Source organism: Ochlerotatus camptorhynchus, unplaced genomic scaffold (genome assembly GCF_037179485.1).
Source record: "Ochlerotatus camptorhynchus isolate MF236.1 unplaced genomic scaffold, CSIRO-AGI_Acam_v1.1 ptg000003l, whole genome shotgun sequence".
In the NCBI taxonomy this organism is placed as follows: domain Eukaryota; kingdom Metazoa; phylum Arthropoda; class Insecta; order Diptera; family Culicidae; genus Ochlerotatus; species Ochlerotatus camptorhynchus.
The window spans coordinates 1,335,943-1,350,757 of NW_027040495.1; positions in this window are offsets into that span (position 1 = coordinate 1,335,943).

A 14,815-nucleotide genomic window follows, 5' to 3' on the forward strand; every position below is an offset into this window, starting at 1 on the left:
AAATGACCATCAGCGTACAAAGTTCAAATAGATTGTAAACTAGTGTTATCAAAGGCCACGTTTCATTTTGGCCAAACAACTTAATAGTATGGGCTCTATTATACATACAAAATTATGAAATGTTTTATTTGTCACTCGATCGGTTTCTAACGCAAAAGGAAGTTGACCATTTCCAACGCCCGTTCCAGATCATCAAAAACCAGAGACCGTTCTGTTGTTTCCGGATGACTAGTGTCAAACTCGAAGATTAAGTCTATTTACTTCAGGATGACATGAGGATTAGGAAGTTTCCCTTTTGGGCTCTTCCAGAACCGGTTCCGGCTATCCGGATGCGCCCAGATCCACCTTTTGGTCCATGGTGTGATGTCTATTTACTTCTGGATGAAAAATCATCAATGTTGAGCCGTTGGACGGTACCAGTACATGAGGTTTAGAAAGTATACTTTTTGAGCCCTACCGGAACCGGTGGTTCCGGGTATTGGGATGTGGCCAGCTTCACATTACGATCCATGACATGATGTCTATTTACTTCTGGGTGAAAAATCATAAATTTTGAGCCGTCGGACGGTACCAGTACATGAGACTTTGGGAGTGTCCTTCTATGCCCTATCGAAACCGTTGCCAGTTAGCCTAAATAGCCAAATTGGAGAGTTCATGGGCAGGGTGCCATTCTAGGAACCTTCATCTTTCATTTTAAGCCAATAGATCAACAATCGGTTCAAAAAAGGATTTTTGGGAGCGAGTTACAGTTTGGGTCTTTTTTGACCCGGTAATGCAGCACAGTGTGAAACGTTTTCCTAATGCATTAAGATGGCTAAGGTCGAACCCCCTTGGAGCTTTTGATCAATGGAAAATTTCGTGTAATTCAAGTTCATTTTAGAACTGATATCATGTTTGCGTGTACTACTCAAAAAAGCTGACGCATTTCGCGCCAAATCGTATTCGGAGCTGGCAGCACCCTCTCACATTTCAATGAAACTTTCTGGATGTGTGGACCTTGACTAAATAAGCCCTTTTTGCATATACTTAGTTTTTCCAAAATTTATCTAGACTAACCTTTGAGAAGGGCCAAACTTTTTTTGCCGATTTTTTTCAAAAAAATATTATGAAAAAATGAAAACTCCTACAGAAATGTGTTGCATGGATAACTTTTAGGAAATTGTCCAAATTATAAAAAAAAAACTGAAAAAAATTCCATTAGAGATCTACATTGAAAAAAATATCGATTTTTTTAAATTTGAAGTCGATTAAAAAAAAAAATGGCCATGTTTGATTTTGATGAAACTTTGTCTCAAGATAGGTAATTATGTTTAATACCAACCGTCCATACATCGCGAGATGGGCACTTTTAAGGAAAAAAACTTTTCTAGAAAAAGCTTTTTCATGTCTGAATTTTTTTTTTTAATTTGCCATTTTCACACAAAACTAAACCAGTGATGTTCAAAATCATTTCAGAATCTAATCAAGCTCAATGTTGTCTAATCAACACTTAAGTTCACTTTGATTAATCGAGAATTTCATATGAAAAGGGCGCATGATGAATTTCTCGCCAAATCGTATTCGGAATTCGCAGCACTCTCTCAGAGTTCAATAAAACTTTCTGGACATGTAGACCTTATCAAAAAAAAAAATATCATTCCCTAATTCTGTTGTCTACTAGTGAAGTAAAATCTGATAATATGTGAGAGAAAAACGACAAGATTTCTCATATATCATTTATTTGTATATTTTCAATGTTTTAAACCTATTTTCATACATGCTATTTTTTCCTTTTTCCAATCAAGTTATATTTTTTTTGGTTCATCTTCTAAATTAGAATACTTTTTTGCCGCTACTTTGTCACCAGTTATAGGCACAAAACTGTGGAATTTCTGTGTGCCAGATATTGTCTTTGTGCTGTTATATAGTTCTTCGAGTTCTTCTGACATTTCGATGTACTGTTCAGTGGATATGTACTCGAAACGTAGTTTTGTGATATTTTTATCTGTTTGTTCAACTGCCCAGTTATATAATTCTCGTGGAGTTGTTATGGTGTTTCCATAATCTCGAGCAAGACTAGCTCTCTTTGCCATTCGCTTGAGAACGCCACCAATGGCATCACAGGGACCTTTCCCATGAGACGTTGCAAAAAAAAATGCCATTCTGCTTCTAATCCATGCTTTGACTGAAATCTACACATCTACTACAATATCAACAATAATAAATACGACAGAAGTCAACTTAAGATCAACAAAACTTTTTCTTTATTAGAATAAAGAAACATTAGAACATTAAAAACTCCCTAGAACACTCCAAAGCATTAAAAAACGTCAATTGCTTGTGCTGAGATGGTTCCTATCTTGTGCTGTGGAAATAGAAGGATTTTTTTTGGAAAACTCGTGCGTCCTACTTTCCCCTGCACTTGCTCTACTTCGGCTTTGGCTTACTGGTGCACATCGGCTTGAAATCCGGCAACATTATCTCGTAAATCTTTCCAGGGGTGACACATTAGGATGGGGGCCCTCAAAGCTTTAAATGAACCGTACTGGAATATGATTGCCTGGAACGATCACAGAGCATTCAAAAACAGGACAAGCGAATTCTGTCAAATATCGTATACGAATAAATTTTAACGAAAAATATTCTTCCAGTTTTTTGGATTAAATGTTGCACTTCCGCACTTCTCGCTTCTGCGCTTTTGAAAATGGCGTAACTTTTGCATTGAATCACTAATGATTATTTCTAACCTATTTTAACTACAAGAAGCCAATTTTAAAAATGAATCAAAATTAACCGCTTTCCATTTTTTGAAAATACCCTTTTTTGACAGTTTGGAATGAAGTCAAGAAATGAGTACAAAATACTCATTTAATGGGTACTCTCAAGTTAGCGTGCACTTCTTTTGTTGGGTGTGCTTAGAATACCCTGCTCATTAACAAGGCACTTCACTTGCCTCACCATGTACGTTGGTGCGTTGAATTCTGCTACAACTTTATTCACGGACCAAGACTTTGGCAATACTGATAATACTCGATTTAGGTTAGCGACTGAAAGTCAATTTTTATTTGTTATATGCGACAGTTAGAAGATACTGAGAGGTTAGCACATATCATCGGCAAGAGACGTGCGTGTGAGAAAATTTGCGAAAAAATCTAAGGGCACCGGTGGGATTCGAACCCACAATTCCCATTTGCGAGAGCATTAGGCAAAAATGTGCGTCGATCTTAAAACTGTCGCATTAATGGCCCTTCGCTCATTTTCAACTTCTATTCAATTTTCATACTGCCGTACTCTAAAGGAACTATCCACCTACCCTCTTCTAAAAATCATTCTGTAGCTAATAAATCATCACACTAAAGCTTCATGTTACCATTTCCAACCAACTCTGAAAATCGTTAACTTCGCGTATGAAGTAACATAAAAACACTTTGAATGGGGTATCTTTGATAATGCGTGTAACTTTGATAGTATAATATAAAGAATAAATGTACTCGCTGTGCTTTTTCCATATAAGAAACATTGGTTCCATATTGTAGCTTAGGGTATTTCCGTTGATATGGTATATAGTTTTATAAAGTCTGTGTTACATATTTTACAAAAATAGTAAAAAACCATTTTCGAGTTTTTCGTTTTGAAAAAGCACTCAAACTATCACTTTTGAAATGTATTTCCGATACCGCCATCACAAATTCAATGTTGTATTCTTATTGCTTATGAAGTTTTCTGATTATATACTGATTCAAAGTTTCATATTTAAAGAACTAAATTGTTTGAGTTTCACTATTTTTTTTCTACATGCATCGAGCATTATCAAAGTAACCCCAAATCAAAATACCGAAGTTCGGTTACAAAACTTAAAAAAATAGAGCAAATGCTTTAATTTTCGTTCAACATATTACTTGCGAATTAACGCTTGAATCCTCAGTACTTGTTTTAAAAATATAAAATTTTGAAAAACAGTCATTGCTGCATTGGCCATTGACCACTCATTGATGGACCTGGATCATCACTATGCTGCTGCCCACTAGTTGACGATTGGATATTTACTTCATTTCCTACCGATCGGCGTTTTTTCATAACTGGACTTCTATTATGAGATATCACGCTACGGCATAACTCACAAATGCTCATCGTTTCATCAATTTCGTGGTTATATCCCATAGAATGTATTTTTTCTATCATCGTTGACGATATGGCCCGCAACTTATTTCGGTTGCATCTCGGATTATTTATATTTGCACAACATGTCAATCCTTTGAGCCTTAATTTACTACTTTGGTCCATGATAATAATTTTACTACAACTTGTCTTCACAACTTATCAGATTGACTGCTGCTTGTATGAAATCAACCTTTGTTTTATAGTGCTCATAGGTAGAATGAAGTGGTAGGTATATAATGTTAATGGTTTAGGTATAAATAACAGAAGGGCATATAGAATTATGATGCGATACGTTGACTTCCCAAATCGTTGTTGATTCGAAAGAAGATCTCAATTTAAATTTTATTCATGCCTAATTCTTTATGGATAATTTGAGCTAAGAATTCTAAGTTGCTATAGGAGTATCGGATTTTGCCTCAGTAGTAGACAATATAATCAATTATATTATTTTCTAATGATATAAACTCGATTAATCCATGTGATTAGTTGCTGATTAGATAAAATTGAATCAAAAATTAAGCTTCATTGGGTTCTGAGATTATTTTGAGCTTCACTGGTTTAGTTTTGTGTAAAAATAGCAAATTAAAAAAAAATCAATTCAGACATGAAAAAGTTTTTGCTAGAAATATTTTTTTTCCTTTAAAGTGCCCATCGCGCGATGTATGGACTGTTGGTAGTAAACATAATTACCTATCTTGAGACAAAGTTTCATCCAAATCAAACATGGCCATTTTTTTTAAATCGACTTCAAATTTTAAAAATTGATATTTTTTTTCAATGTTGGTCTCTAGTGGAAATTTTTTTCAGTATTTTTTTTTTCGATTATTTGGACAATCTCCTAAAAGTTATCCATGCAACACATTTCTGTAGGAGTTGTCATTTTTCCATAATATTTTTTTTTTTTAAATCGGTATAAAAAGTTTGGCCCTTCTCAAAGGTTAGTCTAGATAAATTTTGGAAAAACTAAGTATATGCAAAGTGGCTTGTTTAGTTAAGGTACACACATCCAGAAAGTTTCATTGAAATGTGAGAGGGTGCTGCCAGATTCGATTCGATTTGGCGCGAAATGAGTCATATCAAAAGCGATCGTGTCCGTGGTTGCCTCCGAATCATGGGGCAACTGTCCAGAAAAGGCTTTAGAAAACCGCCAAACGTGATACCATTTGGAGTCGAGGGAGAGTTGCCAGCACCGCTGATTCGGTGGATTGGGCTAAGTGATTTTGTTATTTTGCAAAATTAATACCGTTCCCTTTGTATCAATAGGAATCACCTTTGGCGTTAGCTGTCCAATTGGGGAAATATGTAGCGTACGCGGTTCAGCATGATGCGCAGGGGTCTCCCCACATTAACCAGGCAAACTTCTTCATGATTTTTATTCAGGGCCATATTATTTCTTTGGGTACTAGCTCAGTCAAAGTTATACCAACAATCAATACGAAACTAACGATTTTAAATTGACTCACTACTTGACTAGCCTATTGGTCCCAAGCAAACGATTAACGTACCCTATTTTAGTCGAAATTCTAGTACTACGCAATGTTTGTTTTGATTCGCTATGAATGTTTGACAGATAAAATGAGGGGTTATTGGTTTTCCCTATGTTTCGAGGGGTGAATCGATTAGCTTGGGACCGAAGAGAGTACCAGAGCTGAGCCAAAAAGTTGAGCACGTTATTTCGGGACCTTCTGGTCTTAGAGTTACCTCTATGGTTGTACACGGCAACCAGCGTAAACACATTAAGGAGTGAAAAAAAAAATACAAATTTCTATGCAGCTGTCAAAAAATTTTGAGATCTTAAAATGTGTACCAATTTTAAGAATGTATTTTAAGAAGAAACCTTGCTGCATCCTGCTTTGTTGACGCACGCCATTTGTATAGCCAAGCGTAAAATTTTCAGTGATTAATAGCAGAAAAAATGAGGAACTACGGTCCACTGGACAGTTCAACCATAGAAGTAACTCTAAGACCAGAAGGTCCCGAAGAAACGAGCTCAACTTTTTGGCTCAGCTCTGGTACTATCTTCGGTCCCAAGCTAATCAATTCACCCCTCGAAACATAGGAAAATCCACTAACCCCTAATTTTATCTGTCAAACTTTCATAGTGAATCAAAACAAACATAGTGTATTACTAGAATTTTGACTAGAATGGGGTTCGTTAATCGATTTGCTTGGGACCAATAGGCTAGTCAAGTAGTGAGCCAATTTAAAATCGTTAGTTTCGAATTGATTGTTGGTTCAACGATGGACAATCTAAAGGGTAAGTGATTTAAAATATTTTCATAGTTAAGTTCTAGAAAAAAAAAATCATAATTAAGATTTTCCGGTGTGCGGTGCCTGGCTGTAGAATCACGCAACTGCACTTGCAGAGCATCTTGTTCAAATGGTTGAGCCTCACATAATCACTAACAATGAAAATTACTACTTGTATCTAAACGGCGAAAGAGAACGACCCAAATTTGAGTTTAGTTAACTTATGCATCACATAAAGTGCAGGAACTCAGCGATGAGTAAATTTGCCAGGCCAGTGACAAGGCCTATACCAACAGCAGCGTTTGACAGTAGGCAGCATGTCCCGGGCTCAAATCGTTTATTTTGCTGTGCTGGGCCCGCTGTCACTGTATAACATGTTGCCTACGCGCCTGCCACTGGGCTGAAATTTGCGGATTAGTAAAAATCCAACATGGCTGAATCATGAATTTGACACATTAGAACACCTATATGTAGTCACCTTGGTTTAAAGTATTTTCGGTTTTTGGATTGAAAGTTCCTTCTTCTTTGAAGAAGTTGATTGATTTTTTTTTTAAATCCTTTTGTATAGAACAAAGTCCAACAGCACTGCAGTGTGACAGCAATTCATTGTTGCGGTGCTTGCTAGAAAGCAAACAACTAGTGGAAATGTCGGTAGAAGTAAAACTGACTATGAGATTCAGCTTCCCACATGGATCAGGGAAACCATCAATGAAAAACATTGCGAATTTTGTGAAATCGTTGGATGCGGATTCCACTCAGATGATCGCTACATACCGCATAGCGGAGGAAAAATCTGTGTTCATCAAGTTCAAGTCAGAGGATTGGATGCTTTATTGTTTACTAAATAACGTTGAACAATTAATTTTCCATTATGCCAATGGGAAGTCAGTCGAGGTACGCATGCCGCCTGCTGGGGGTACCGTTCAGTACGTGAGAGTGTTCGACCTCGCACCAGAAGTCCCGGATAGCGATCTAGCATTGGTGCTATAGGGAAATACGGTGATGTAAAGCGTGTAGTACGGGAGAAATTTCCAACTATCTTGCTTGCAGGTGTGCGACATCGATATATGGATGCAAAAAAAAAGAAGATTCCTAGTTCACTGCATTTTCTCAATCGGAAAAGGAACATATTCTCCCAAGGGAACAATTTTTTTTTATTCGTTTGTAAGGCGGAGGGGCATCGGATGAATTCCTGCCCCAAGCAGCCAGTACAACAACGAACGGAAGAAGAAAACCAACAATGGAATGAGGAAGAGACTAGTATGTACACTGGTGTACTGACAGGAGGTGCACACATCTATGACACAAACGTCATTCCCATATACTTTGCGTGAAGCCGAAAAATCCTGGTTCTCTGGTTCGATCGAACCAGAGAACCAGGATTTTTCGGCTTCACGCAAAGTATATGGGAATGACGTTTGTGTCATAGATGTGGAGGTGCATCGCCAAACGAGGAAGCGGTTGAGATCCTGGAAGAAGAGCTGGTGGTGACGAATGTGACGTGTTTGGACGCCGAGAAGAACAATGGCGAGGAAGCAAGCGCTGCTGAGAAACAGCAGCCGCCTGTTTTGATGTACAAAATCGATGCGTATTACTACTGCAAATTCGGGATAGTGGACTATACCGAGAATAAAGGGATAAAGGATGAAGAGGAGGTCAAGCGGCTGCCGATGCTGAAGAGAAACAAAATGGCAGAAGCAAGGGAGTAGACGCACGGATGAAAGCGGAACTAAACTCAAATTGCCTCCGAGGAAGAGTAAGAAGAACTCATAAACTATGTCCCTCTTAATACTTTAATGTAATTATTAAATTATTTAATTGATCTGGACTCCGTGAAGTCTTTTTGGACATTTGAACCTAACAAATAAACTATTGAAAAAATAGCACTGCAGTGGGTGTGAACAAAGTTGCGGCGGAATCACTCATTGCAGAACAGAGTGACTCAGACAGTAATCTTTAATTTTTCATTTATTATGATAATTCGCTTGATTCATAACTGATTCTTGTTGATGGCATTTCCTTTAATAAAAATTGTATTGCATCCGAGCAATCATTGGCACAAATAAGAAAACTCAAAAATGAACAATAAAAAGTAGAATGGTCTGTGCCTAGGGGCACGAACGGAAGCTTGACGTAGGACCGCTAGTGGACGGAACAAATATGTTGATCATTTAGTTCTTAACTCTTTCCGTTTTTGAATTGGTGGCCCTGAAAAGGGCCGGTTGTTTTACAAATGGGGGCCACACCAGTGCAAGTCGATGCCGACCGGATGACGGCGGCCTTGTTATGCTGCCTATTGCGGGAAGTCTTTCCTCCGGTCGATGTGGGTGCTTTCGTCGTAGTCCGTCGTCTTCGCATTGGTGCGATGCGTGCGTTGCGCGAAAGCAAATGACGAAGAAAACGATTTGGCAAGCGTTTTTATTATCGCTGCTTTTCTCCTCCCTTCCTTTCATTGGTGAAATGGTGAGCGGTCAACCGAGCATTGAGCTCACTCATGTGAGCATGCGCAATGTGTCGTTTGTTCGATTTGCGCTCTATCGTTGCGTCCGTGTTTAGGATTTTTCGTTACATGTCTGAATTCAGATTTTTTTTTTCAATGTGAACCCCAGTATAGAAATTAAAGACATAGTCCTACGTCAAAAAACCATGTGTCTCCATTATATTGAAGTTCTAGAAATGGTTACTTTTTACACATTTTGCAGTAAAAACCGTACTTGAAAAATGAGTAAAAAAATCCCTTTCTATTGACGTTTGCTGGGTTTACACAAATTTTACTCATTAATGTGTTTACGCTGGTACATTTGTTAAATTTTCCAGTGTACCTATTTAATTGTAAGGTGCCAGCTTCACTGATAAAGCTGACTGGATTAATAGAAATACTTAGTTATAAAGTGAAAAAGAGCAGTTCACGACTCTCAATTAACATACTTTGTTGCCAAATGCGAGAGCCGATTGCTATAAATAACGTTCATACAAGATTTATTACATTTAAATAAATAAATAAATATTGCTGTTCAACTTTTTGTGTTCTTTTATCCAATGTTTGAAACGAAATTTAAATAGAAAACAAAAAAATATTTTGATAGTTGGTATAATTTCTTCGCATCGACTTTTTTGTAAGGGGTAAACACTATACTTTTTTTTATACAATGTACCATTGACGACTTCGTAAGAGTTTCATATTTTTGACTGATGAACAACTTTGTCCAAGACACCAAACCAATTAAAAAGATACATTTTGAATAGCGGTTTAGTACAAGTTTAGTTTATATAAAAAAAAAAACATTTCCGATGACTAAAAGTCACTAAGATGACTGATTTCGAAGTTATTAATTTTGTTCCGCTAGATTAAATTCCTAGACCACTGTGCAATGGCTACTTGATAAAACTGATATTGTACATATTTTCGAATTCTCATGGGATTTGAGGTTTTTTTTAGACTTTATTTTTAAGATTTTTAGCCATAGGCTAGTGGTGATTTGAGGTGTCGCATGACGAGTTGTGGTTCAAGATAGAGGCTGGTCATTTCCCCTGGGGTACCATTAACATGTCTTGGTGTAGCAAATGTAGTCATTGTGACCAGAATCGATCTTATTTCAGAATTCTCATGACACATTCTAACAAGATATATGCACGCTTAAGCCTGTTTTTGTGATGTGTGTGTGATGTTACAACGTTTTGTACTAGTTAGCTACAACTGCTAACCAAAAGGTTGTTAGCTACTTAAATCCGAAATTTTTTATTAATTCTTGTGGTAATTTCATCACATTTTCCAAATCTTCAATCATATTTAGGGGAACAGGAATGTACATTAATTTTTTTTGAGTTACAGAGCATAGACTGTGTCTGATATGTTTGTAACCGTCCGTTGAATGCGCTAAGAGAGACTATCGCAAACGCAGTGGTTTATGCGCCACTCTCGAGATCGAGAGACCACTGGTCGTGTTATTTTTTGTTTGCCCGATTAAGCTGAATAACATGAGCGAGAACCTCAAGAGGATTTTCGGAATGGTTCTTCAATACCAAAGGCAAAGCAATCGTATAGAAATGACCGTATAGTCATAAACTCGGGAGTGAATAACGGACAGGTGGACTCGCCAATTTCATGCTAATAACGATCTTAAAAAAGTGGAAATAAACGCAAAGGTATCGATTCGATAGTAAAAACGTAACGGATAACGTAACCCGGAGCGAACTTTGGTGCAAAATAATAACGGAAACGTAATTGAATTTAAATTCATTTAGGTATGCGTATTCATTATCTTTTTCGTAATTCTTCGGGATGGTCAGTGTGTTTGTAGTGCTGAATAAAGCCCTCTAGTTAAAGTATAGACGACTGTCACTACAAAACTGGAAAAAGCTGTTCCAATCGAGCATAGCGGTGCATTTTGATGGTTCGATTGGAACAACTTTTGACAGACGTCCATACTTTTACTGTAGGGCTTTAGTGCTAAACTGTTGACGACAGCGAGACGGTAGCTGAGGGGCGCAAGGACGTCGTGAGATTTTCGGCGGCCGCGGTGGTAACAACGGATTCCACCAACCTTCTCGAGGGACCCCGACGATGGATGGTGGTAGCGTCTGTGGCGACTGCTCTACCCAAAAGTACACTACTGGTCATTTAAGAGTAGGTCAACGGGAAATCCTTTTCAACCTCGTTTTACTACCGAAATCGGTGGGCCTACAGGAGTACTTGCACACCGAAAGAACAGCACGTGAGTGCCAGAAAGTTGGCCGATGTATGGAACCTGTAGCTTTTCAGCCCGTGTGAACATTCATATAATCAATTAGGATTATCTTAAATAAAAGAATTCAGTAATTAAATTAAATGTTTGCCCTTCGCAAACATCACAAAACGGAAACTATAATTCAACACACTTAGAAATTATTAGCGTATGCGGTTGCAGTTTTTATTTAGTAGATAAATTATATTATAATAGTAAGGGTACATATATTACTCACTAAAGTGTCCTTATGGCAGGTGGCTGCTTTCGTGGTGTTAGAACCACTACACCACGGGGGCCGGCAAAATACAATTATAAACGTCTATCGATTTGACAGTCTGGAATAATTTACAGAAGTTCGGTAATCGTTTTAACAATTTGCAGTTTGTTCGGCGTTTTTTTGCGAATTCGGCGATTGCCTTGTTTTACAGATCGTACTGTAATATTTTTTACGGACTTCGTCAACATTACCGAATGTTGGTAAATCAAATTTTCTTTACCGAAAAATCTGTAAAATTCTTAATTTACCGATTTTTTTGTCGGTAGCAAGTTTGTTTTTCCTTGGATTTGTTTTCCGTCGATCTTGTTTTCCGTGCTGAGCACCAATGCTACCGACGCCAGGAAGGCAGAATCCACACCTGGACCCTATCTATCGACACAGACACAACTCATTGAACATTGGATCCTGACTAACCTCTCAAAATTTTGAACCCATTTGGTGAGAAACTGAGATGGCACAAACCATTTGAAGTTTGTATGGGAATTACTATGGTAAAACCAAGATTTTTGTTCATGTCTATCTAATAATTCACCATATCGGTCTGCGTTAAAAGCTTTCAATTGTACTTGTAGGAAATTTTCCCAGCTACAACTTTGCTCAATACCTCTTTTTCATTAAATGCAAGGATCGAAAGTTATCAATGGTTCAATGCGCTGATGTATTATGATCATGCTCAATCAACTGCTCAGCAGGCAACATTATTGGTGTTTCTGGAGCGTTGAATAGGACAGCATGCCTACTATGTCACACTGCAAAATACAGTGTTGCCTACAGATCAGCTACTTGATCATGTCATAAGTTTACCAAGCTCTTAAATAATTAATAACTTTTTCCTGTCTCGTTTTACATAGAAACGATCTTGAGTAAAGTTGTAGCTGAGAAAATTTTCGAACTGTTTCGCAGCTCAATATGGAAAAAGACTAAAAGTCAATGAACAAAAAGTTGAGATTTCCCATAGTAATTTACACGTAAACTTCAAATGGCTTGTGCGAAGTCTGTTTCTAACCAAATGAGTTGTAACTGTGGGAGGCTAATCAGGACCCGATTTGAAACCATTTAAGCACTGTGGAGCGAAAAAGTCAAATTTTGCATCAGTTTAGTGAGCATACCTTCACTATCGCAACTTCGGGTACTCCGCGAAAGTACTTGCATTTTTCTCAGGCACTTTTGATCTAAATGCAATCACTCCTCATACTTGAAATGCGTCACGACCAAATTGGCATAACGACGCCCTATACGCTCTCTGACCGAAGCGCAAGGCAAAGCATTTGATTTGAAGTGTACCAAAAGTATTCAGAAAATGTCAAAAACAACGGAGCACATTACATGTTTTGATGTGTCGCAGGGTGTGTTTGGCAGCCTCTTCTAGTTTTGAGGCCCGTATTCAGCGGAACATGTTCCGGTCATTCAGTCAACCGATTCCAGAAATATTGAATAGCGTTCCATGGAACTATGATACCTTTCATTTGACGGATGTTACACATAATTTGGTCCAGTGGTTGCTGAGAAATATGAGTTACTTTTTTTCGTTACACACATACACATAAAACAAAAATACACACTTACACACAAACAGATAGTAGGATGAAAAAAAACGACCAGGTCTATTCTGACGTAGTTGTTAGTTTCCATGTCCTTCTTACTGAAGGTCACGAGTTCAAATATCATCTCGGGACAAGTCTGAATGAGCTAAAACGTGTTGTTCAATGACTATAATTATAGGGGGTTGTTCATAAACTACGTAGACGTTTTTGAGGTTAGGCTAGTGTATATGGTCCATACACATTTTTCAAAAAAATGTATGGGCCTTTGTCTACGCAAAGGGAGGGGAGTTTAAAACCTCTCAAAAATCTCATCTCAAGGACTGCTTTCGATAGAACAAATTTACATCCATTTATAGGCGACTGTGGGCTGATACAACTTTCATTTTCCGGGAAATTTTGTACGTAATAATGATATGTCGTGCTCAATTGTCAAAAAAATAGTATGCATATATCAGGCATAACATTTGATAACGGCACAAACGCATTTGTAAACAAACTTTCTAAAGCCCTTTACACGCGAACCAAAGGACGCCCATGCAAACCAATACCACTTTCGGAAAGGTGATAGTTGCCCCTATCACCTATGTTGTTGGTTTGCGTGGGCGTACTTTGGTTCGCGTGTAAAGGGCCTTAGAATGTTTGTTTACAAATGCTTTTGTGCCGTTATCAAATGCTATGCCTGATATTACCACATATGACGGTAGTGACATTTCGCCTGCAGGTAAATTAATTGTTGAGATATGATTAAAACCGAAATTGGTTGCTAAGTTTAGGAAATACACTGAAGTCTTTTTTTACACGGTTTTTTTTACGCGGTTTTTTTTTACACGGTTTTTTTACACGGTTTTCCACGATTTACACGGTACGTTTTTAACGATTTCTCGACAACGATACAACCTATCGACTTGATTCCAATCACATTATCCGTTTCAAGCTATAGGTAATCAAATGGCATACTTAAAAAAAAAAAATCACAATTTTTGGTGTAAATACAGAAATTTTTAAAATATGTCTATATGGACCATATCATGCTTTAATTACAAATGGCATCAAAATCCGATTTTTTAAAAACATTTAAGCATGCGAAAAATCAAAATCTCGTAGGTTTTTTTTTACACGGTTTTTTTTACACGGTACGTATCCCCCGTGTAAAAAAAGACCTGAGTGTATACCCTCTCAGTTATTGGGTGATTAAATAAAGTTTTCGTGATTTTTTTCCTTGTTTTGTTTTCCGTCGATCTTTCCGTACTAAGTACCAATGCTACCGACGCCAGGAGGCAGCTCTCACACCCTATTAACTCATGCACCGGGGACCAACGGCTTAACTTCCCTTTCGAAGGAAGGTGTGATAAGAGTTTTTATGCTTCAGAAAATCCAAACGAGACCGACTGAGATTGAACCCAGGCCCTTAGGAGTGAGAGACAGTCACGCTTACCACTGCATCACCGGAGCCGCATTTTTTTTCATAAACTTGGTGTTCCAAGATTTTCTTTTCTCCTTCAGAAGCAAAGTGTATCATTTACCACATTTTGCATTGAAAAAAAAACGGTACATCTGATGTTCTGCTGATTGAGTATAATGAGTTAGTGAATTTGTATAATTTTTGTGAACTTCATTTGGTCAAATGGTGCAATAATTCTGACCACTCTTGAACGTTTTCATCTATTATCCATCGGGAAATCGGTGTGGTCATTAGTGGTAAACGATTCACATCGTCATTGAACGCTTCGACCTAGGAAAGTACCATTCAACTCGAGCAAATCATTTGCGTCCGAACGGACACCATTGAAACAAAATTGGTGGAAGTTCAGTAATCCGTTCACATTTCAACGTACTTCTCGTTCCATTCGATCACACTTGCGCTAGACTCCTGTTCA